General features: G+C 42.7%; 1 long non-coding RNA gene across 2 annotated transcripts in view; it reads left to right on the forward strand.

Annotated features, from left to right (window-relative positions):
• The first annotated feature begins 11,868 nt into the window (after positions 1 to 11,868).
• The window catches only part of LOC126236905 (uncharacterized), an 80,653-nt gene continuing 67,482 nt past the window's right edge, over positions 11,869 to 25,039 (forward strand). Inside the window, exons 1-3 of one of the 2 annotated variants that reach the window (XR_007545002.1) lie at positions 11,869 to 12,014; positions 12,105 to 12,212; positions 22,547 to 22,713. This is a non-coding gene — a long non-coding RNA (uncharacterized LOC126236905). Of the gene's footprint in view, positions 12,015 to 12,104; positions 12,213 to 22,546; positions 22,714 to 25,039 lie in introns of those variants that run through there. The other variant, XR_007545001.1, reaches the window with a different exon arrangement.

Here is a 25,039-nt window from a genome sequence, read left to right on the forward strand (position 1 = left end):
ATCGTCGCAGAAATGTAAAACATATGTAAATTTTTTTTTTGTTATGGTAAAAACGCCAACACATCTGGTGTGGGAAGTGCGCTAAAAAATAAAATCAGTCAATGTAGATTTTATTAAGCACACATATAATAAAATCAAATTTTAATCAATATAGTACGGCATTACTGTTAAACCTCGTTAGCGCGAAATTGCTCAAGACGAACTCGTGGTGAATGCGAAAAAAAATTTGGTCCAAACAGGAATACATTGGTTCTGATAGTAAATTTTATCAGTTAACAGTAGTGGTGGGCAGGAAATCGCGTATCTGTTAGAAATCACAGTGACTGAGAAGTCACAGATATCACAGTAGCAACTTTACAGAATCTAACTGCGATTTCAGTCACAGTTAGCAGTCGCAAGTAGTATTTCACATTCAAAGACGTGAGCCATCTATTGGTCGAATTTAGCACTGCTTTCTGCGATTTCAGTGACAAGTCGCAACTAAGAGTCGCAAGTAGCAACTAAAAAGCGCGGTTAACAGTGGCATCTGTTGGCCAAAGTTCGTACTACGTCCATCTCTGCGGTACACTATGGAGTCCAACTGCGATTTCCGTGCCAAGTCGCAACTAAGAGTCGCAAGTAGCAACTAAAAAGCGCAGTTAACAGTGCCATCTGTTGGCCAAAGTTCGTACTACATCCATCTCTGCGATACGGTATCGAGTCTAACTGCGATTTCCGTGACAAGTCGCAACTAAGAGTCGCAAGTAGCAACTAGAAAGTGCGGTTAACAGTGCCATCTGTTGCCAAAGTTCGTACTACGTCCATCTCTGTGATACGGTATCGAGTCTAACTGCGATTTCCGTGACAAGTCGCAACTAAGAGTCGCAAGTAGCAACTAGAAAGCGCGGTTAACAGTGCCATCTGTGGGTCAAAAGTTCGTACTACGCCCATCTCTGCAATACACTATTGAGTCTAACTGCGATTTCCGTGACAAGTCGCAACTAAGAGTCGCAAGTAGCAACTAAAAAGCGCAGTTAGCACTGCCATCTGTTGAGCAAAGTTCATACTACACTATTCGCTACCGAGTCAAACTGCGATTTCTGTGACAAATCGCAACTAAGAGTCGCAAGTAGCAACTAAAAAGCGCAGTTAACGTACTTTTCCTAGTGTCATCTGTTGACCGACGTACGTACTTCGTTAAGAGAGCCTTGTGCCACACGAGATCGATGTGCTGTGTGTGCATATGAAGGGCTTATTTCAATAGTGGAACAAGTCCATTTTTGTTCATTTTGAGATACAGAGTCGTAAAGTTAAATGAGCGCTGAAAATCTGCAGTTGAGATCCCAGAAATATTCAAGCATATGGCTTCTTGCTAGAGATGAACCTTTATTTATGTTTGTTTGGATCACTAATTTCAGAAGCATTATAGACAGAAAAGTGGAGGTAATGGACTTGTACCACTATTGAAATAAGCCCTTCATATTATATGATGACATGCACATTCAGGATCAGTTATGGTTGGTCAAATACTGCTGTGACTCTGAATGTATTATATTAATAAGAAGCAACATTGCCTTTTTCTCCTGAAAATATCAAGTAACATAACAAATGTGTTTGATTCTGCTTCCAATATGACAGTTTTGCTTAATACTCCACATGCCTACAGGACTTTGCAATGTTAACACAGCAGAACTCAGACATCTGTATAAGTGTAGAGAAGTGAAAACAGTCATATGAATGCCTCACTTTTGTTCCGACACACTTCAAGACTCGGGAGAAAAGTTTTACACCTGGTGTTCTACACGGCAACTTCACACACAAGAACTTTTTGCCGACACTACTACCACCTACTTAAGTAAGCTTTTCCTGTGTTACTTTCAAGTAATGCACTTAAGCTATTCCTGATTTAACTGGAAGATCTGTACTTCCCGCTTCCATATCAACAGCCTCAAAATGCATATTGTAGACTTCGGGATATGTTACAGGTCAGTGTCACACCAAGATTGTGGAGAAGGGGGGGGGGGGGGGGGCGGCATGTCACTCTCCAACAAGTGTTTACCAATAAGTAAGTGGCGGAAAATTATGGGTATAGGACGGCTTAAACATGTGGAAAATGAGATTTTTATTATTCACTCACTGTATTTGACATTTATTATTCCTTTAAAATCGCACAACAACTTCAATAAAACACAGTTTAATCATTCACACACTTAATTCACAATTATTTCACTTTTAAACTGCAAATCCTCTAAGAGCTGTCTTGAAACTTCACGAGTCTCTCTCAACAGCCTTGATGTGGATAGATACGTACAGCAACCAGTAATCAGAGTCAGAACTGTGTCTGCAAAAACACAAGGATTATTAAACAATTGTTGCTGTCATTAATTACTAGCAATATAATTGACAGAGTAGATTGCTAATATTTGCTATAATGAATATCACATTTGCAAGAACGATCTCACTGAAGTAATTAAGTCCATCGAAACGCTTAGAAACTAACCTCTCGTCTGACGAAAACGGTCTAAAGACGCAGTGGCAATTTCTTCAGATCTGTTGACAATGATATTTTGAGTTATCACTTTACTGAGTGACTGAAATGTAGTTCAGGTACCTGTGAACATAACAATATGTTAGAATTCATTTTCTAAATACGAACTATTACGGTACTGTACGGCTACTTACATATTAATTACACTATTAATATTTTCATGGTTGTTTCTTTAATACAAAATTAAAGCCAACGGAAGAAAAATCGTAAAACATACTTGCCAATGACAGGTTTGTTGAGACTCAATTTTCTGTGTTGACAGATGTAACTTTTTCATACGGTGGTAAGTCGCAGAAATCGCAGAAGTAGCAGAAGTCACAGAAGTAGCAGAAATCGCGGAAGTAGCAGAAATCGCAGAAATAGCAGTGGCGGAGGGATACACGACCTATGTTCCTTAACTGCGACTCTGAACTGCGACAAATCACAGTTAAGAATAACAGAAACTGAAAAGTAGCATTCACAGAAATCACTGATATCGGAAAATCGCAGTTTAGCCCATCACTAATATAGTTAACAGGAATTTCGGTTTAGGTGAATTACGAGCTGTTTTTTACAGTCCCGAGCGTAATTAAATTTCATTTTAACACAAACTTCCAGTTTAACAGTAATTTTTTTTCCGAATGCAAGAAATTTAACTACAGAACTATCCATTGCTGACTCGTTTCTAACGTATTGTAGGTCGGGAGCTGCGATTATTGGCGTGTAATATTCATTTTAACAAAGGATTTAAAACTACACTCCTGGAAATGGAAAAAAGAACACATTGACACCGGTGTGTCAGACCCACCATACTTGCTCCGGACACTGCGAGAGGGCTGTACAAGCAATGATCACACGCACGGCACAGCGGACACACCAGGAACCGCGGTGTTGGCCGTCGAATGGCGCTAGCTGCGCAGCATTTGTGCACCGCCGCCGTCACTGTCAGCCAGTTTGCCGTGGCATACGGAGCTCCATCGCAGTCTTTAACACTGGTAGCATGCCGCGACAGCGTGGACGTGAACCGTATGTGCAGTTGACGGACTTTGAGCGAGGGCGTATAGTGGGCATGCGGGAGGCCGGGTGGACGTACCGCCGAATTGCTCAACACGTGGGGCGTGAGGTCTCCACAGTACATCGATGTTGTCGCCAGTGGTCGGCGGGAGGTGCACGTGCCCGTCGACCTGGGACCGGACCGCAGCGACGCACGGATGCACGCCAAGACCGTAGGATCCTACGCAGTGCCGTAGGGGACCGCACCGCCACTTCCCAGCAAATTAGGGACACTGTTGCTCCTGGGGTATCGGCGAGGACCATTCGCAACCGTCTCCATGAAGCTGGGCTACGGTCCCGCACACCGTTAGGCCGTCTTCCGCTCACGCCCCAACATCGTGCAGCCCGCCTCCAGTGGTGTCGCGACAGGCGTGAATGGAGGGACGAATGGAGACGTGTCGTCTTCAGCGATGAGAGTCGCTTCTGCATTGGTGCCAATGATGGTCGTATGCGTGTTTGGCGCCGTGCAGGTGAGCGCCACAATCAGGACTGCATACGACCGAGGCACACAGGGCCAACACCCGGCATCATGGTGTGGGGAGCGATCTCCTACACTGGCCGTACACCACTGGTGATCGTCGAGGGGACACTGAATAGTGCACGGTACATCCAAACCGTCATCGAACCCATCGTTCTACCATTCCTAGACCGGCAAGGGAACTTGCTGTTCCAACAGGACAATGCACGTCCGCATGTATCCCGTGCCACCCAACGTGCTCTAGAAGGTGTAAGTCAACTACCCTGGCCAGCACGATCTCCGGATCTGTCCCCCATTGAGCATGTTTGGGACTGGATGAAGCGTCGTCTCACGCGGTCTGCACGTCCAGCACGAACGCTGGTCCAACTGAGGCGCCAGGTGGAAATGGCATGGCAAGCCGTTCCACAGGACTACATCCAGCATCTCTACGATCGTCTCCATGGGAGAATAGCAGCCTGCATTGCTGCGAAAGGTGGATATACACTGTACTAGTGCCGACATTGTGCATGCTCTGTTGCCTGTGTCTATGTGCCTGTGGTTCTGTCAGTGTGATCATGTGATGTATCTGACCCCAGGAATGTGTCAATAAAGTTTCCCCTTCCTGGGACAATGAATTCACGGTGTTCTTATTTCAATTTCCAGGAGTGTATGTTTTACGGATATTTGCGCTTCGCCAGGCGTAATGGAAACAAAATAAGAGCTGATACCTCCAATAGCAAAAAATACTTCTTCGGGAGATCTGGCCCGATGGAAAATTCGTTATAAGTAAGGACGATAACCGGATTTTTCGGTTAGATCGATGAATTTATGGATTATAGGTTAGACGAAAACGTCTGAATCAGCGATATAAATTCCAGGATGGTATGTTCGATGTGTAGACTTTGCCGGTTACACATTCCCGAAGACCATTAACTTCGTCTTAGAGCTGCTAAAATTATTTGTTTCTAATCTTGATGCGCGTTGGAAAACATCATAGGTCAAATTGCTTACGTATTATTCATTTGCCACGAATGGAGAGTATGGAAGAAAGCTCACCAAAGAAAAGAAAGACACAATTTATATCGGGAAAGAACAGGAACACTACAGTATACCTATATAAGTGACCGAGCGAGGTGGCGCAGTGGTTAGACACTGGACTAGCATTCGGGAGGACGACGGTTCAATCCCGCGTCCGGCCATCCTGATTTAGGTTTTCCGTGATTTCCCTAAATCGCTCCAGGCAAATGCCGGGATGGTTCCTTTTAAAGGGCACGGCCGACTTCCTTCCCCAATCCGATGAGACCGATGACCTCGCTGTCTGGTCTCCTTCCCCAAAAACAACCAACCAACCTATATAAGTAACACTTTACAAAAGTGTACCATGAACGAAGAGAAATATCTCTCGATATACACCAAACTCACAGCGAATGGGAAGAGCACAAACACAGAGAGGTCAGCAAATTGTAATGTTGCAGCTATTGCAAACTGATATTCGTGTGGAATTTTTTTGCAAACAAATCGCTAACGCTCTTTCTTAACACACAGACCAATCACTGTTATGTTCAGCATGCCTCCACAGTGGCTAATTTTATTTTACATTACGTTTTAAAATAAGTGTAATACTTTCAATTTCCGGCGCGGAGTTCGTCCACTCAGTTCCAAAAAAAGTCTTCCCTCGGAGGTGCCGAAACGCCGTTCCGGCGTGTTCCTGTCTAAATTAAGCCCTGTGCTCCACTATTTTGACGATCACCCAATGTTCTGAAGGAATCTCGCCAGTGATGCTTAAAACTTTTCGTGCTGCTTCGAAACATCAGCAAATCAATGCATTTGTGTTGCGCTGCAGTATCAGTTACTCCGTCTATGTTTTATTGTTGTTATTATCACTTTGTTGAGCGCTAACTTCAATTCCTATTTAATACACACACCAAAAAAAGTTTTGCATCACCTCACTTCCGAGAGTTCCGGAACCTGTACAGAAAATTGGAATAGAGATCAAAATAAACATCATTTCTGCCCTTTTTATTGCTCATGAAAACCGCACATTGCTTGTTGTACCACCATACAGCGAGCACTTCAGAGGTGGTGGTCCAGATTGCTGTACACATCGGTACCTCTAATACCCAGTAGCAAGTCCTCTTGCACTGATGCATGCCTATATTCTTCGTGGCATACTATCCACAAGTTTATCAAGGCGCTTTTGGTCCAGATTGTCCCACTCCTCAACAGCGATTCGGAGTAGATCCATGAGATTGGTTGGTGGGCCACTTCGTCGATAAATAGTCCTTTTCAATCCATCCCAGATGTGTTTGATATGGTTCATGTCTCGAGAGCATGCTGCCACTCTAGTCAAGCGATGTAGTTGTTCTGAAGGAAGTCATTCACAAGATATGCACAATGGGGCGCGAATTGTCGTCCATAAAGGCGAATGCCTCGCCAATATGCTAGCAATATGGTTGCACTATCGGTCGGAGGATGGCATTCGCGTATCGTACAGCTGTTACGGCACGTTCCAGGACCACCAGCGGCGTCTGTCGGTCCCACATAAAGCCACCCCAACACAGTAGGGAACCTCCACCTTGCTGCACTCTCTGGACAGTGTATCGAAGGCGTCCAGCCTGACCAGGTTGCCTCCAAACACGTCTCCGACGATAGTCTGGTTGAAGGCATATGCGACACTCATCATGAAGAGAACGTGATACCAGTCCTGAGCGGTCCATTCGGCATGTTGGGCCCATCTGTACCTCAGTGCATGGTGTCGTGGTTGCAAAGATGGACCTCGCCATGGACGTCAGGAGTGAGGTTGTGCATCATGCAGCCTATTGCGCACAGTTTGAGTCGTAACACGACGTCTCGTGGCTGCACGAAAAACATTATTCAACATGGTGGCGTTGCTGTAAGGTTTCCTCCTAGCCATAATCCATAAGTAGCGGTCATCCACTGCAGTAGTAGGCCCTGGGCGGCCTGAGCGAGACATATCGACAGCTCCTGTATCTCTGTATCTCCTCCATTCCGAACAACATCACTTCGTTTCACTCCAAGACACCTGGACACTTCTCTTATTGAGAGCCCTTCCTGGCACAAAGTAACAATGTGGACGTGAACGAACTGCGGTTTTGACTGTCTAGGCATGGTGGAACTACAGACAACACTAGCCGCGTACCTCCATCCTCGTGGAATTACTGAAACTGTTCGGCTGTCGGACCCCCTCCGTCTAATCGGCGCTGCTCATGCATGGTTGTTTACATCTTTGGGTGAGTTTAGTGATATCCCTGAACAGTCAAAGGGACTGTGTCTGTGATACAATATCTACATCTACATCTACATCTACATTCATACTCCGCAAGCCACCCAACGGTGTGTGGCGGAGGGCACTTTACGTGCCACTGTCATTACCTCCCTTTCCTGTTCCAGTCGCGTATGGTTCGCGGGAAGAACGACTGTCTGAAAGCCTCCGTGCGCGCTCTAATCTCTCTAATTTTACATTCGTGATCTCCTCGGGAGGTATAAGTAGGGGGAAGCAATATACTCGATACCTCATCCAGAAACGCACCCTCTCGAAACCTGGCGAGCAAGCTACACCGCGATGCAGAGCGCCTCTCTTGCAGAGTCTGCCACTTGAGTTTATTAAACATCTCCGTAACGCTATCACGGTTACCAAATAACCCTGTGACGAAACGCGCCGCTCTTCTTTGGATCTTCTCTATCTCCTCCGTCAACCCGATCTGGTACAGATCCCACACTGATGAGCAATACTCAAGTATAGGTCGAACGAGTGTTTTGTAAGCCACCTCCTTTGTTGCTGGACTACATTTTCTAAGCACTCTCCCAATGAATCTCAACCTGGTACCCGCCTTACCAACAATTAATTTTATATGATCATTCCACTTCAAATCGTTCCGCACGCATACTCCCAGATATTTTACAGAAGTAACTGCTACCAGTGTTTGTTCCGCTATCATATAATCATACAATAAAGGATCCTTCTTTCTATGTGTTCGCAATACATTACATTTGTCTATGTTAAGGGACAGTTGCCACTCCCTGCACCAAGTGCCTATCCGCTGCAGATCTTCCTGCATTTCGCTACAATTTTCTAATGCTGCAACTTCTCTGTATACTACAGCATCATCCGCAAAAAGCCGCATGGAACTTCCGACACTATCTACTAGGTCATTTATATATATTGTGAAAAGCAATGGTCCCATAACACTTCCCTGTGGCACGCCAGAGGTTACCTTAACGTCTGTAGACGTCTCTCCATTGATAACAACATGCTGTGTTCTGTTTGCTAAAAAATCTTCAATCCAGCCACACAGCTGGTCTGATATTCCGTAGGCTCTTACTTTGTTTATCAGGCGACAGTGCGGAACTGTATCGAACGCCTTCCGGAAGTCAAGAAAAATAGCATCTACCTGGGAGCCTGTATCTAATATTTTCTGGGTCTCATGAACAAATAACGCGAGTTGGGTCTCACACGATCGCTGTTTCCGGAATCCATGTTGATTCCTACATAGTAGATTCTGGGTTTCCAAAAACGACATGATACTCGAGCAAAAAACATGTTCTAAAATTCTACAACAGATCGACGTCAGAGATATAGGTCTATAGTTTCGCGCATCTGCTCGACGACCCTTCTTGAAGACTGGGACTACCTGTGCTCTTTTCCAATCATTTGGAACCCTCCGTTCCTCTAGAGACTTGCGGTACACGGCTGTTAGAAGGGGGGCAAGTTCTTTCGCGTACTCTGTGTAGAATCGAATTGGTATCCCGTCAGGTCCAGTGGACTTTCCTCTGTTGAGTGATTCCAGTTGCTTTTCTATTCCTTGGACACTTATTTCGATGTCAGCCATTTTTTCGTTTGTGCGAGGATTTAGAGAAGGAACTGCAGTGCGGTCTTCCTCTGTGAAACAGCTTTGGAAAAAGGTGTTTAGTATTTCAGCTTTACGCGTGTCATCCTCTGTTTCAATGCCATCATCATCCCGGAGTGTCTGGATATGCTGTTTCGAGCCACTTACTGATTTAACGTAAGACCAGAACTTCCTAGGATTTTCTGTCAAGTCTGTACATAGAATTTTACTTTCGAATTCACTGAACGCTTCTCGCATAGCCCTCCTTACGCTAACTTTGACATCGCTTAGCTTCTGTTTGTCTGAGAGGTTTTGGCTGCGTTTAAACTTGGAGTGAAGCTCTCTTTGCTTTCGCAGTAGTTTCCTAACTTTGTTGTTGTACCACGGTGGGCTTTCCCGTCCCTCACAGTTTTACTCGGCACGTACCTGTCTAAAACGCATTTTACGATTGCCTTGAACTTTTTCCATAAACACTCAACATTATCAGTGTCGGAACAGAAATTTTCGTTTTGATCTGTTAGGTGGTCTGAAATCTGCCTTCTATTACTCTTGCTAAACAGATAAACCTTCCTCCCTTTTTTTATATTCCTATTAACTTCCATATTCAGGGATGCTACAACGGCCTTATGATCACTGATTCCCTGTTCTGCACTTACAGAGTCGAGAAGTTCGGGTCTGTTTGTTATCAGTAGGTCCAAGATGTTATCTCCACGAGTCGGTTCTCTGTTTAATTGCTCGAGGTAATTTTCGGATAGTGCACTCAGTATAATGTCACTCGATGCTCTGTCCCTACCACCCGTCCTAAACACCTGAGTGTCCCAGTCTATATCTGGTAAATTGAAATCTCCACCTAAGACTATAACATGCTGAGGAAATTTATGCGAAATGTATTCCAAATTTTCTCTCAGTTGTTCTGCCACTAACGCTGCTGAGTCGGGAGGTCGGTAAAAGGAGCCAATTATTAACCCAGCTCTGTTGTTGAGTGTAACCTCCACCCATAATAATTCACAGGAACTATCCACTTCTACTTCACTACAGGATAAACTACTACTTACAGCGACAAACACTCCACCACCGGTTGCATGCAATCTATTCTTCCTAAACACCGTCTGTACCTCTGTAAAAATTTCGGCAGAATTTATCTCTGGCTTAAGCCAGCTCTCTGTACCTATAACGATTTCAGCTTCGGTGCTTTCTATCAGCGCTTGAAGTTCCGGTACTTTACCAACGCAGCTTCGACAGTTTACAATTACAATACCGATTGCTGCTTGGTCCCCGCATGTCCTGACTTTGCTCCGCACCCTTTGAGGTTGTTGCCCTTTCTGTACTTGCCCGAGGCCATCTAACCTAAAAAACCGCCCAGTCCACGCCACACAACCCCTGCTACCCGTGTAGCCGCTTGCTGCGTGTAGTGGACTCCTGACCTATCCAGCGGAACCCGAAACCCCACCACCCTATGGCGCAAGTCGAGGAATCTGCAGCCCACACTGTCGCAGAACCGTCTCAGCCTCTGATTCAGACCCTCCACTCGGCTCTGTACCAAAGGTCCGCAGTCAGTCCTGTCGACGATGCTGCAGATGGTGAGCTCTGCTTTCATCCCGCTAGCGAGACTGGCAGTCTTCACCAAATCAGATAGCCGTCAGAAGCCAGAGAGGATTTCCTCTGATCCATAGCGACACACATCATTGGTGCCGACATGAGCGACCACCTGCAGATGGGTGCACCCTGTACCCTTCATGGCATCCGGAAGGACCCTTTCCACATCTGGAATGACTCCCCCCGGTATGCACACGGAGTGCACATTGGTTTTCTTCCCCTCTCTTGCTGCCATTTCTCTAAGGGGCCCCATTACGCGCCTGACGTTGGAGCTCCCAACTACCAGTAAGCCCACCCTCTGCGACCGCCCGGATCTTGCAGACTGAGGGGCAACCTCTGGAACAGGACAAGCAGCCATGTCAGGCCGAAGATCAGTATCAGCCTGAGACAGAACCTGAAACCGGTTCGTCAGACAAACTGGAGAGGCCTTCCGTTCAGCCCTCCGGAATGTCTTTCGCCCCCTGCCACACCTTGAGACTACCTCCCACTCTACCACAGGTGAGGGATCAGCCTCAATGCGGGCAGTATCCCGGGCAACCACAGTCTTAGTCCGATCGGGGGATGCGTGGGACGAGCTGGCCGTCCCCGACAAACCCCCGTCCGGACCCCCACAGTGATGCCCATTGGCAACAGCCTCAAGCTGTGTGACCGAAGCCAACACTGCCTGAAGCTGGGAGCGAAGGGATGCCAACTCAGCCTGCATCCGAACACAGCAGTTGCAGTCCCTATCCATGCTAAAAACTGTTTTGCAAAGAACGTCTGAACTAATCTACAGAGAGTGCAAACAAATCGACAAAATTTAAACGGTTATTAAAATACAAGATTGCCTAGTAAATGCAGTAATGCTGCTACTAACGCACTGCTGACACACTGCTCGGCAGCGGAAGGAGACTACGCGATTTTACACTATTCAGGTACTAAAACGCGATGCTACAACTCGCAAATACTATAATACGCCCGAAATTTATGTATCAAACAATGCAAGTACCAAAAACACTCAAAGAAATTAAGAATTAAACTATGTAAGAAATGAGTGAGCTAGGAGTATACGACTTGCTGCTGCAGCTGCTTATCCAACGGCGGCAGGGAGCACACTGACTGTGACCAACCGACACTGGCCGTTCAAAACAAAAACAAAAGACAAACGACTACGCGAATTTACACTATTCAGGTACTAAAACGCGATGCTACAACTCTCAAATACTATAATACGCCCGAAATTTATGTATCAAACAATGCAAGTACCAAAAACACTCAAAGAAATTAAGAATTAAACTATGTAAGAAATGAGTGAGCTAGGAGTATACGACTTGCTGCTGCAGCTGCTTATCCAACGGCGGCAGGGAGCACACCGACTGTGACCAACCGACACTGGCCGTTAAAAACAAAAACAAAAGACAAATCAGTCAAAATCTCTCTTCAGTGTCATATTCTTTAGTAGAAAGATGTACCACATACGAATATCAATGATTCTGCAAAGAAAGTGCTTCCACAAAATATCACTTGTATTCGTCGAATGTCCACCATAGTGGTAGTGCGGAACAACAGGAAAATGGTGTGTGCATGTGTTTTGCTTGCACTGAATAAGGTGGCCGCAGATTATGGCTATTTATTTTACTCATTCTTCTGCATCTGCCTTCTGCAGCTAGCATCCCCCACACCACTGCGATCTTGCTGAACAATCTATACATTATGGCACGCTTTGACATTGCACTTCATCAAGGAGGCCCATGAAACGATTTTGGTTCGCCAGGTGTGTTTTAAAGACTAATTTAAAAAATTGAAGACATGTTTAACTCACATTTTTAACCCTACAGTTTAGAATAATTTTCAAAAAGTATTACTTTTATTTTTCTTCATTTTATTTTTACATTCATCTGGAACACATTGTCTGCAGAGAAATAGAAAAAACCCATACCGAAGATCTTAATAAGTCTGAGGAATTTTATAATATATCTTCAACAGGTAGAGGAAATTTTGATGGCAGCCTTACTGAATGCGAACAAGAAAATTTTTAAATTGGGCCCATGTAAACCACAGTGACCCTTTACAAAGGATACAGAAACAAAGCAATGTTTTTCAGCCTATCATTACTTGTATTTCGATAAGGCTGGTACAGAAATTACAGGGTCATGGCTATGTTATTCTAATATTTTAAACAAATCATATTGTCACTTCTGTTTGTTGTTGGCAGATGGTCAAAGCAAATCAGATTCCTCCACATGGGTTAATAGTGTTCTACATCTACATCTACATCCATACTCCGCAAGCCACCTGACGGTGTGTAGCGGAGGGTACCTGGAGTACCTCTATCGGTTCTCCCTTCTATTCCAGTCTCGTATTGTTCATGGAAAGAAAGATTGTTGGTATGCCTCTGTGTGGGCTCTAATCTCTCTAATTTTATCCTCATGGTCTCTTCGCGAGATATACATAGGAGGGAGCAATATACTGCTTGACTCCTCAGTGAAAGTACACTCCTGGAAATGGAAAAAAGAACACATTGACACCGGTGTGTCAGACCCACCATACTTGCTCCGGACACTGCGAGAGGGCTGTACAAGCAATGATCACACGCACGGCACAGCGGACACACCAGGAACAGCGGTGTTGGCCGTCGAATGGCGCTAGCTGCGCAGCATTTGTGCACCGCCGCCGTCACTGTCAGCCAGTTTGCCGTGGCATACGGAGCTCCATCGCAGTCTTTAACACTGGTAGCATGCCGCGACAGCGTGGACGTGAACCGTATGTGCAGTTGACGGACTTTGAGCGAGGGCGTATAGTGGGCATGCGGGAGGCCGGGTGGACGTACCGCCGAATTGCTCAACACGTGGGGCGTGAGGTCTCCACAGTACATCGATGTTGTCGCCAGTGGTCGGCGGAAGGTGCACGTGCCCGTCGACCTGGGACCGGACCGCAGCGACGCACGGATGCACGCCAAGACCGTAGGATCCTACGCAGTGCCGTAGGGGACCGCACCGCCACTTCCCAGCAAATTAGGGACACTGTTGCTCCTGGGGTATCGGCGAGGACCATTCGCAACCGTCTCCATGAAGCTGGGCTACGGTCCCGCACACCGTTAGGCCGTCTTCCGCTCACGCCCCAACATCGTGCAGCCCGCCTCCAGTGGTGTCGCGACAGGCGTGAATGGAGGGACGAATGGAGATGTGTCGTCTTCAGCGATGAGAGTCGCTTCTGCATTGGTGCCAATGATGGTCGTATGCGTGTTTGGCGCCGTGCAGGTGAGCGCCACAATCAGGACTGCATACGACCGAGGCACACAGGGCCAACACCCGGCATCATGGTGTGGGGAGCGATCTCCTACACTGGCCGTACACCACTGGTGATCGTCGAGGGGACACTGAATAGTGCACGGTACATCCAAACCGTCATCGAACCCATCGTTCTACCATTCCTAGACCGGCAAGGGAACTTGCTGTTCCAACAGGACAATGCACGTCCGCATGTATCCCGTGCCACCCAACGTGCTCTAGAAGGTGTAAGTCAACTACCCTGGCCAGCAAGATCTCCGGATCTGTCCCCCATTGAGCATGTTTGGGACTGGATGAAGCGTCCTCTCACGCGGTCTGCACGTCCAGCACGAACGCTGGTCCAACTGAGGCGCCAGGTGGAAATGGCATGGCAAGCCGTTCCACAGGACTACATCCAGCATCTCTACGATCGTCTCCATGGGAGAATAGCAGCCTGCATTGCTGCGAAAGGTGGATATACACTGTACTAGTGCCGACATTGTGCATGCTCTGTTGCCTGTGTCTATGTGCCTGTGGTTCTGTCAGTGTGATCGTGTGATGTATCTGACCCCAGGAATGTGTCAATAAAGTTTCCCCTTCCTGGGACAATGAATTCACGGTGTTCTTATTTCAATTTCCAGGAGTGTATGTTCTCGAAACTTCAACGAATGCCCATACCGAGCTACTGAGCGTCTGCACAGCGTATATCTGAATATGAAAACTCATAGCAGCATATTAATGTGGCTCTATCTGTTAATAATTGGTTACAAGGTAATACCATCGATACTTTACTGCAAAGTGAAATCAATAGTAAAATTACTTTCTGGTGCAATGTATTGCATCATGTTATTAATGTCATGATTAGTGATCCTATTTCTAAAGAACTTCTTTTAAAGCCAAAATGTGAGATAAATTACTTAAGCCCACGATTCAAAATGAAATTATTAATTTACTTGCTTCTGCATTTAGAGAAAATATTCTTTTAGAAATTAAAAAAGCTCCATTTATGGCGATTATTTTGCATAAAGCTCAAGACATGTCAAAAACTGATCAACTTTCTGTAGCTTTTCAGTATGTATCAACAGTAGAAAATGATGATCAAGTGCATAAGGAAATAAAAATCTGCGAGTCCTTTTATGGATTTATGTTGTTTGTTGATGTCATCTTCAGTCCTGAGACTGGTTTGATGCAGCTCTCCACACTACTCTATCCTGTGCAAACTTCTTCATCTCCCAGTACCTACTGCAACCTACATTCTTCTGAATCTGTTTAGTGTATTCATCTCTTGGTCTCCCTCTACGATTTTTACCCTCCACACTGCCCTGCAATACTAAATTGGTGATTCCTTGATACCTCAGAATATGCCCCACCGACCGATCCCTTCTCCTAGTCAAGTTGTGCCACAAATTTCTCTTCTCTCCAATTCTATTCAATACTTCCTCATTAGTTATCTGATCTACCCATCTACTCTTCAGCAGTCTTCTATAGCACCACATTTCGAAAGCTTCTATTCTCTTCTTGTCTAAACTAATTATCGTCCATGTTTCATTTCCATACATGGCTACACTCCATACAAATACTCTCAGAAACGACATCCTGTCACTTAAATCTATACTCGATGTTAACAAATTGCTCTTATTCAGAAACGCTTTCCTTGCCATTGCCAGTCTGCATTTTATATCCTCTCTACTTCGACCATCATCAGTTATTTTGCTCCCCAAATAGGAAAACTCATTTACTACTTTAAGCCTCTCATTTCCTAATCTAATTCCCGCAGCATCACGCGATTTAATCCGACTACATTCCATTATCCTCGTTTTGCTTTTGTTGATGTTCATCTTATATCCTCCTTTCAAGACACTGTCCATTCCGTTCTACTGCTGTTCCAAGTCCTTTGCTGTCTCTGACAGAATAACAATGTCATCGGCGAACCTCAAAGTTTTTATTTCTTCTGCATGGATTTTAAGTCCTACTAAGAATTTTTCTTTTGTTTCCTTTACTTCTTGCTCAATATACAGATTGAATAACATTGGGGACAGGCTACAACCCTGTCTCACTCCCTTCCCAACCACTGCTACCCTTTCATGTCCCTCGACTCTTATAACTGCCATCGGGTTTCTGTACAAATTATAAATAGCCTTTTGCTCCCTGTATTTTACCCCTGCCACCTTCAGAATTTGAAAGAGAGTATTTAAGTCAACATTGTCAAAAGGTTTCTCTAAGTCTACAAATGCTAGGTATGTAGGTTTGCTGTTCTTTAATCTATTTTATAAGAAAAGTCATAGGATCAGTATTGCCTCACGTGTTCCAACATTTCTACAGAATCCAAACTGATCGTTCCCAAGGTCGGCTTCCACCAATTTTTCCATTCGTCTGTAAAAAATTCTTGTTAGTATTTCGCAGCCGTGGCTTATTAAACTGTCAGTTCGGTAATTTTCACATCTGTCAACACCTGCTTTCTTTGGTATTGGAATTATTGTATTCTTCTTGAAGTCTGCGGGTATTTCGCCTGTCTCATACATCTTGCTCACCAGATTGTAGAGTTTTGTCAGGACTGGCTCTCCCAAGGTCGTCATTAGTTCCAATGGAATGTTGTCTACTCCCGCGGCCTTGTTTCGACTTAGGTCTTTCAGTGCTCTCTCAAACTCTTCACGCAGTATCATATCTCCTATTCCATCTTCATCTACATTCTCTTCCATTTCTATAATATTATCCTCAAGAACATTGCCCTTGTATAGACCCCCTATATACTCCTTCCACCTTTCTCCTTTCCCTTCTTTGCTTAGAACTGGGTTTCCATCTGAGTTCTAGATATTCATGCAAGTGGTTCTCTTTTCTCCAAAGGTCTCTTTAATTTCCCTGTAGGCAGTCTCTGTCATACCCCTAGTCATATGTGCGTCTACATCCTTACATTTGTGCTCTAGCCATCCCTGCTTAGCCATTTTGCATTTCCTGTCGATCTCATTTTTGAGACGTTTGTATTCTTTTTTGCCACTTCATTTACTGCATTTTTATATTTTCTCCTTTCATCAATTAAATTCAGTATCTCTTCTGTTACCCAAGGATTTCTACTAGCCCACGTCTTTTTACCTACTTCATCCTCTGCTACCTTCACTATTTCATCTCTCAAAGCTACCCATTCTTCTTCTACTGTATTTCTTTCCCCCATTCTTGTCAATCGTTCCCTAATGCTCTCCCTGAAGCTCTCTACAACCTCTGGTTCTTTCAGTTTATCCAGGCCCCATCTCCTCAAATTCCCACCTTTTTGCAGTTTCTTCAGTTATAATCTACAGTTCATAATCAATAGATTGTGGTCAGAGTCCACATCTTCCCCTGGAAATGTCTTACTATTTAAAACCTGGTTCCTAAATCTCTGTCTTACCATTATATAATATATCTGAAACCTTCTAGTATCTCCAGGGTTCTTTCATGTATACAACCCACTTTCATGATTCTTGAACCAGGTGTTAGGTATGATTAAGTTATGCTCTGTGCAAAATTCTACCAGGCGGCTTCCTCTTGCATTTCTTAGCCGCAATCCATGTTCACCTACTACGTTTCCTTCTCTTCCTTTTCCTACTGTCGAATTCCTGTCACCCATGACTATTAAATTTTCGTCTTCCTTCAGTACCTGAATAATTTCTTTTATCTCATCATACATTTCATCAATTTCTGCATCATCTGCAGAGCTAGTTGTCATATAAACTTGTACTACTGTAGTAGGCGTGGGCTTCGTGTCTATCTTGGCCACAATAATGCGTACACTATGCTGTTTGTAGTAGCTTACCCACACTCCTATTTTTTTTATTCATTATTAAACCTACTCCTGCATTACCCCTATTTGATTTTTTGTTTATAAACTGTAGTCACCTGACCAGAAGTCTTGTTCCTCCTGCCACCAAACTTCACTAATTCCCACTATATCTAACTGTAACCGATCCATTTCCCTTTTTAAATTTTCTGGCCTACCTGCCCGATTAAGGGATCTGAAATTCCACACTCCGACCCGTAGAACGCCAGTTTTCATTCTCCTGATAACAATGTTCTCCTGAGTGGTCCCAGTTCGGAGATCCAAATAGGGGACTATTTTACCTCCAGGATATTTTACCCAAGAGGACGCCATCATCATTTAACCATACAGTAAAGCTGCATGCCCTCGGGAGAAATATCGGATGTAGTTTCTTCTCGCTTTCAGCCGTTCGCAGTACCAGCACAGCAAGGCCATTTTGATTAGTGTTACAAGGACAAATCAGTCAATCATGCAGACTGTTGCCTCTGCAACTACTGAAAAGGCTGCTGCCCCTCTTCAGGAACCACGTGTTTGTCTGGCTTCTCAACAGATACCCCTCTGTTGGTTGCACCTACGGTATAGCTATCTGTATCGCTGAGGCATGCAAGCCTCCTCACCAACAGCAAGGTCCATGGTTCATGGGGTAGGTATGGATTTATATCAGTAGTCAATTGTAGTGCAGAAGGGCTTAAAACTGAAATTTTTTTAATACTATAAAGGAATATGGAACTGATTTGTCCTAATGTAGAGGGCAGAGTTGTGATGGAGCAAATGTTATATTTGGTGATGGATTACAAGCCCTTGTAAAAGAACATGCACCAAATGCATATTATATTCATTGTGTGGCATATGCACTAACTTTAATTTTAAACGATGCTGCAAAAATTGTTCCTGAAGTGTCAGTTTTTTTCGAAACTTTGGAAAAAAATATATACCTTTTTTTGGCAATAGTATAAAACGCTGCTCAATGCTGAGTAAAGATAAATATTTAAAATATAAAATTACTCTTCAGAAAGTATGCCCTACTAGATGATCAGCTATAAAGAAAAATTATTCATTAATAATGAAAACTTTCTGCCAGGTAAGTTTAATTTCCAATCAAAAAGACGAGTGTGATGAATGTAAAGATATAATTACTATTTAGACATGTATGATTTTATAGTGCTTGTCGCCTTTTTTAATTCATTATTTGAAATCCGGATTCTAATGTTCTACAGCATGAAAATAATGATTTACAGAAAGCCAGTATTTTACTGAGTAACGTTTTGATTAGACTGAGTAAAATAAGAAATCAAAATCGCATTCCATGGTATGCTAAACAGTCTAAAGACCTTGCAAAAGAGTGAGGGGTAACAATGTTTTCAAAAATAAAAGACAGAAGATGATGAAGCTATCTTTTGATGTGTTATCAGGAGACAGAATTTCAGACCTGGAATCGTACTTCAAAATAAATGTGTGCAACTGCTGTTTAGATATATTAATTCCTCAAACTCAACAAAGACTTCGAAGCCTCTGTAACCTTAGTAATACATTCGAAGTGTTACAACCAGAGAAACACTCTATCATTTTCAAATGAAATAATGAGACGGGATGTGGGAAACTGACTGCTAAAATCAGTGGACATGACATTTGATCTGGATGAACAATTAATTTCTTTGAAAATGTGCTTAAAAACTGAAATTCCATTAAGGAATCCACAGAATTATTACTGATTAAATTCAGTTGCCCTGCATCCAGTTTTCCTGAGGTAATAACAGTATGTTTCCCACTTCTGACGCTTCCTGTAGCAACTGCAACAGCTGAAAAAAGTTTTTAGAAATTAAAACTGATTAAAAACTATCAAATGAGCCAAGAACAGCTTTCAGACTTGTCAGAGCTGTCTACAGAGGCAGAACACCTCGAAAAACTAAAATCATCTTCAGCTATGGATGATTTAATAAATATGTTTGCCAAAAAAGGCGAGAAAAGCATATATTAGAATTGTTTGCCTAACTTGGCTCTTAGGAGCATTCTTTTTAAATAATTACTTCCCTATGTAACTTATACTTAATCAATAACTACAGCAATCATTTTACTCAAAATGAGAATTTTTGTTTCTTCTGTGAAAAATCTCAATCCTCAATTTCAGCTTTGCCACATTAGGGTAAAACGGCCCCACCACAAATTTTGATATAGGGCCCACGAGAGAGGCAAGGTATTTCAGAAGTGTGCTGCAATCATGGAGCTGTCCGGACCCAGTTGATATTGCAGTCCAGCTAACAGCCAGCTGACAGAATTATGCCTTGGAAGCTTTTGCCAAGACTCTTATCAAATGGTTCAAATGGCTCTGAGCACTATGGGACTCAACTGCTGAGTCCCCTAGAACTTAGAACTAGTTAAACCTAACTAACCTAAGGACATCACAAACATCCATGCCCGAGGCAGGATTCGAACCTGCGACCGTAGCGCTCTTGCGGTTCCAGACTGCAGCGCCTTTAACCGCACGGCCACTTCGGCCGGCTAGACTCTTATCAAATTGATAAGTGTTGACATAATTGATGAAATATAATATTATAACCACTGATTCAGTGATGATCATATAGTGAATGTTACACTGTTTGTGTTTCACTCTCTTTGTGTCGATTTATACTGCTGGTAAAGATGAAGTACTTACAGTGATTTCTGAAGTATATCCAGAAGTTATCAGACTCTAAATTAGAAAGTCCAATAATTTGAGATTGGATATCTAGGAAAGATTAATTCTTCAAAGTGATTGGAAGTTAATTCAACATAGGAATATAATTAGAGGTTCAAGAAAGGAGAAGAATATTTCATTAATGTAAAAATAAGAAAAATTGGTTATTACATACAGTAGTATCTCGAACTATAAACAGTTGATTCAAAAGTGGAGGTGATCAATTTTTGATTGTCATGTGGATCCATAGGCTGCACTTAAACTGTGAATTCAAAGGCAGAACAATTAAGAAGATTGAAGTAACTCATTATACTGAACATTCAACAGACAATTAATAATGAGTTTCTACTGAAATTATATTAGCAATCAGTAGTTTCAGGAACAGTTAGTTGAGAACAATGTGTAATGCACTTCACTGATAGTTATGTCATTTAAAAAGACCTATTTGTAATCATGGGGTACACTGCACAAAGTTAAATGGCTTTTTTAAAAAATCAATTTAAAAAAGAAATAGCGTTACTGTAGATATTGGACTTCTAAAAGGATTAATATCTCTGACTACGATTTGTAAATAAGGAAAACTGTGATTGCAGATAAACTGAATTGTATTAATGGAATGCTTATGTCAATTGAAGATGTTTATTTAAAAGTCAGAATATGATTTATCCAATTAGGGCAATCCAGAGTTGTGGGAAAAATGAGCTAAACAGTTATTGATATCAGAGACAACATTTAAAAATCTATATGACAGTTATGGCCTTTTGTTTAACGAGGATTCAAACTTTTTGGATAATGTTGATTTCATATGCCCAGCTGTAGAAAAGTCTCAGGGTTTTCTTTATTTGAGAGATAAGGATCTGCAAGATTGAATTGTATCATCATCATGAAGACTGATTTTTAAGTGTCAATCCTGTTGTTGAATTATGGAGACGCACATGGAGGCCGGCAGCCAACGATCTAATCAAGAAGTAACAAATACAAACAAGCGCTTCTACATTTCGAATATCATTTCAAGGAAGATTTTAGAATCACATTTTTATAACCATGTAATGGGAACTGAGTCATAGATTTGAAAACTCACATCTACAAGTAGCACATTTCCTGTTGGTTGGGCACAGTGTTTCATATTAGTTGTGTATCTGATACTAAGAACTGACACATCTAGTGAACTATGTGTCAACACTTGGTGCAACCAAAGGAACAGTAAATCCAATACAGAGAACCAGAGAACTGAGTTGATTGTTGGTTGCCATGGGAAGACAGAGACCAGAAGAATTCTTGGAATGAATGTGGAGAAATCCTGCATCCACCATGCTTTAAATTTTGTTCATATCGAGGGAGCAGTTATAGCTGGGCATGCAGATTATGAAAGGCAGACTACTAGTGGTAGGAAGTGGAACTAGTGGAACTTCCACCACAATGCAAACGACGGCAAGTTTGCAGCAGTGGAGTGGTGGTCAGAGAATTGTAGTGATTGGGATGATGCATCAGCAGATCCAAGCCAAACCTACAGGTATCCAATAAAAAAGTGTTACCAGTGTGTCATTTCATAACAGCCTTTATATTATGGGTGTAGTGTGAATATTAAGTGTGAAGTATATTAGGCCAAAAGTGTAATACAATAGCCAGTAGTAATTAAGACAGAGGAGGAAGTTTCACGAATGCTAAAAGAAGGAGCAAATGGATAAGAATAGTTTTGAATTAAGAAAGGATAATTGGGACCTTAAAGCTGACTTTCAGGAAAGGATAATTGTGACCTTAAAGCTGACTTTCAGGTTTAAAGCAGAATACAACTAATATCACAAATGATAAGAAGACACTCAGACAAGAAATGACCAAGTTTGGACAACAATTCCAGGCTCATACTAATGATTTGGGAGAAGAGAAAGCTCACTTACTTAATGAACTTAGTGGTTAACTGAGGATGTTTCTGGATTAAAAACTATAAGGGGTGTTCAAAAAGAAACGAGCTGGAGGCATAATTACAGAAACCAGTTCCTGTATGTTAGAAGTATTGACCTTTGATGTTGAGACACTTGTCCCACTGTGACACCACGTGGTGAATGGCTGTCTCATAAAATTCATACAGCTGGACGTCGTCGTCCGAGGTGAGTCATTTGCCCCTCACAGCGTTTTTAAGGGGACCAAATATGGCGTAATCACAGGGAGAGAGGTCTGGACTGTAGGGAGGGTGGCCGAGAACCTGGCATTTGAATTTCTGCAGGAGTGCCGCGACTGTGGCCATATGGGACTTTGCATTGTTGTGGAGCAGAACGATCCCACAGGTGAGACTGCCAGGTCATTTTGATTTGATCGCGAAAGGTGGTCAACGTTTGGGAGTAATGCTGGGCATTCTCTGTTGTCTCGTGTTGCAGGAAGTGAGTCTGAAGGGGGCCAAAACGATTCACCTCAGACGACGATGTCCAGCTGTACATGCAGAACCGGTTAACATCGCAGCCCAGGGAATTTTATGAGACAACTGTTCACCGCCTTGTGTCACAGTGGGACAAGTGTCTCAACAGTCAGGGTCAATGCTTCTAACATACAGGTACTGGTTTCTCTAATTGTGTCTCTGGCTCGTTCTTTTTGAATGCTCTTTATTCTTTGGTTGGAGTACTAGAGAGTAAAACCAAATCGACTCAGAAGGATTCGCTTCCAAATGTTGATGTAACTTCACTGTAATTTATCGAATCTATCTTCACTTTTCAGAGCTAAAACTAGAGACAGAAAAAGAAAGAAAAAGAACAAATAGAACTTGAAGTACTACGAAAGCAAGTCACCTTAGATGTGAAAAGAATTGACGGTTTACGAAGGAACAAAGTCATTGACACAGTAAGGTATAAAACCAGTTCGACCACATTAGGAGGGGTAATAGATAAACCAGTGGAATACACTGATTGTAAGCTTGGTGAGGAAGGAGGAACCATGGCAAACGAATTTCACTAGCATGTTACAAAATGGTAATGGCAGACACTCACCTTGCCACAGTATAATAATTATTGGCAAATGAAATGGCAGTGAAAGTGGGAGTGCATACTGTGAACAGCAGGGAAAATGTTGAGAGTACAAATGAGATAATTTCTGGGGTGAAAACATGATGTCGGACAACCAAAGACCAGTGGGAAGTATTTTGTATTGAGCATGGGAGTCATTCAGCACAATAATTCTTGATCTTTAAACCTGAAGGCACATTACACCCAATAATATTTCTTAGAACGTTTGAGGGTTTGTTATCCAGTTCATAGAATCACAGAAAAAGGGTCAAATTTGCAAAAAAGTCATTTAGAAGGGGAAGCATTAGAGTGAAGAGTGTTACATACTGAAGTTTTTACAAGCTTAGAGAGATTCTGTAAACAGTTCAAAGAAATGTATTGGTCAGAAGCGGAACAATAAAAATTAATGCCAGAGCTTTTGGACCCTACCCATTATAATCATGAGTGGGGAAGATTGAGGAAATACTTTGAGTGACATGCCACACACATGAAATTTTTGCTTGAGCCAGTCAGTGACAGACACTTAGTGAAGATTTTAAGTATCCAATTCCATCATATGTAAGAGAGTAGATGACAGAATGAGAATGTCTAATATCAATGCCATTCTGAGTTTTCTAGAACAACTAGATATCTTAAATGAAACTGAGGAAGAAGAAAGGAATAAGTACAGTTGGGATGAATATAAGTACAATGGAGTCAAAGGTAGAGGTAATAGGGCGGTCTGTAATGCTCAATATTGTCAAGTTAAGAGACCTAAAAGCCCTGACTCTAATGGAGCAAAAGGGTGGTGTATGCAAGAAATTACCTATCAGGTTGGAACATTGATTATCGAGAATGCAGGAAATGTGGTAGGTCTCCTGGGAATGGCCAACACCGGAGACCAAACGATCAAGATGGAGTGGCCAAACTGTTACGCATAATCAGCCTGATGGAAGAAAAGTTGCTCAGGGCAGAATTACTGAAGAACTTATTGCCTTGGTAGAAGTAAAATTTAATAAACCTATTACTTGGGGTAAAATACTAGAAAATAAGGTGAATATTATTGTAGACTTAGGAAGCATTATTTCCATAGTAGCTAAGACAGAATAAAGGCAACTATACAGTTCTAGCTGTTACAGTTACTTAGATTATTGGAATCACAGGTTCAAGGAGAAAGATGGTAAAGAATGAGGTACTTGTAAACTTTACCTTAACAGACTGCAAGATGAACAATAGTTTGCTTGAAGTATCATTGATGAATATTTCATAACTACTGGGTTTAGACAAGTTGAAACAAATTAGCGTGATTTTGTAGCCAGAAGCAAACAATATCTATTCCTTTTTATAATCAAAGTGATGGTAATATAATTATTCAAGAAATGGTAAATTGGTGGTCTACACTACAGTCTAATGTAGCCTTATAAGTGTGGTGATAGTAGAATAAGTCGTAACAGTGTTAATTCTGAGTTAATGGAAAGAACAGAATTGCTTAGTTTACTGAATAAGTATAAAGATACCGGTTATGATAATTCAGGTAGTATGTAAGTGACAGTAGAATCCCATCGACTTTGAAATCTGCAGTTACATAAGAAATTCAAAACGTTGTTAAGCAAGGCATTCTGTAAGATTTCTCAAAACCAATGGGTGAAATTGATGCAGGTGATAGCGGGTCCACAACCAGCTATATTGAGATAGGGAAATGGTCAAATATGCATATTAACATTGTTACAGACATGCACAGTGTATACAGCATGAAAACAATGTAGCTCACAGTAATTATCTAAAGTGATGACAGCCAATCTCAATGTATGGATGGCAGTGGTGCATGAAGTTCTGCTACACTCTCTCAAAGACCACTGGTGTTTTGTCATACCAGGAAACAGGCAGCTTGGACCC

The sequence above is a fragment of the Schistocerca nitens genome, chromosome 2, assembly GCF_023898315.1.
Source record: "Schistocerca nitens isolate TAMUIC-IGC-003100 chromosome 2, iqSchNite1.1, whole genome shotgun sequence".
NCBI lineage: Eukaryota > Metazoa > Arthropoda > Insecta > Orthoptera > Acrididae > Schistocerca > Schistocerca nitens.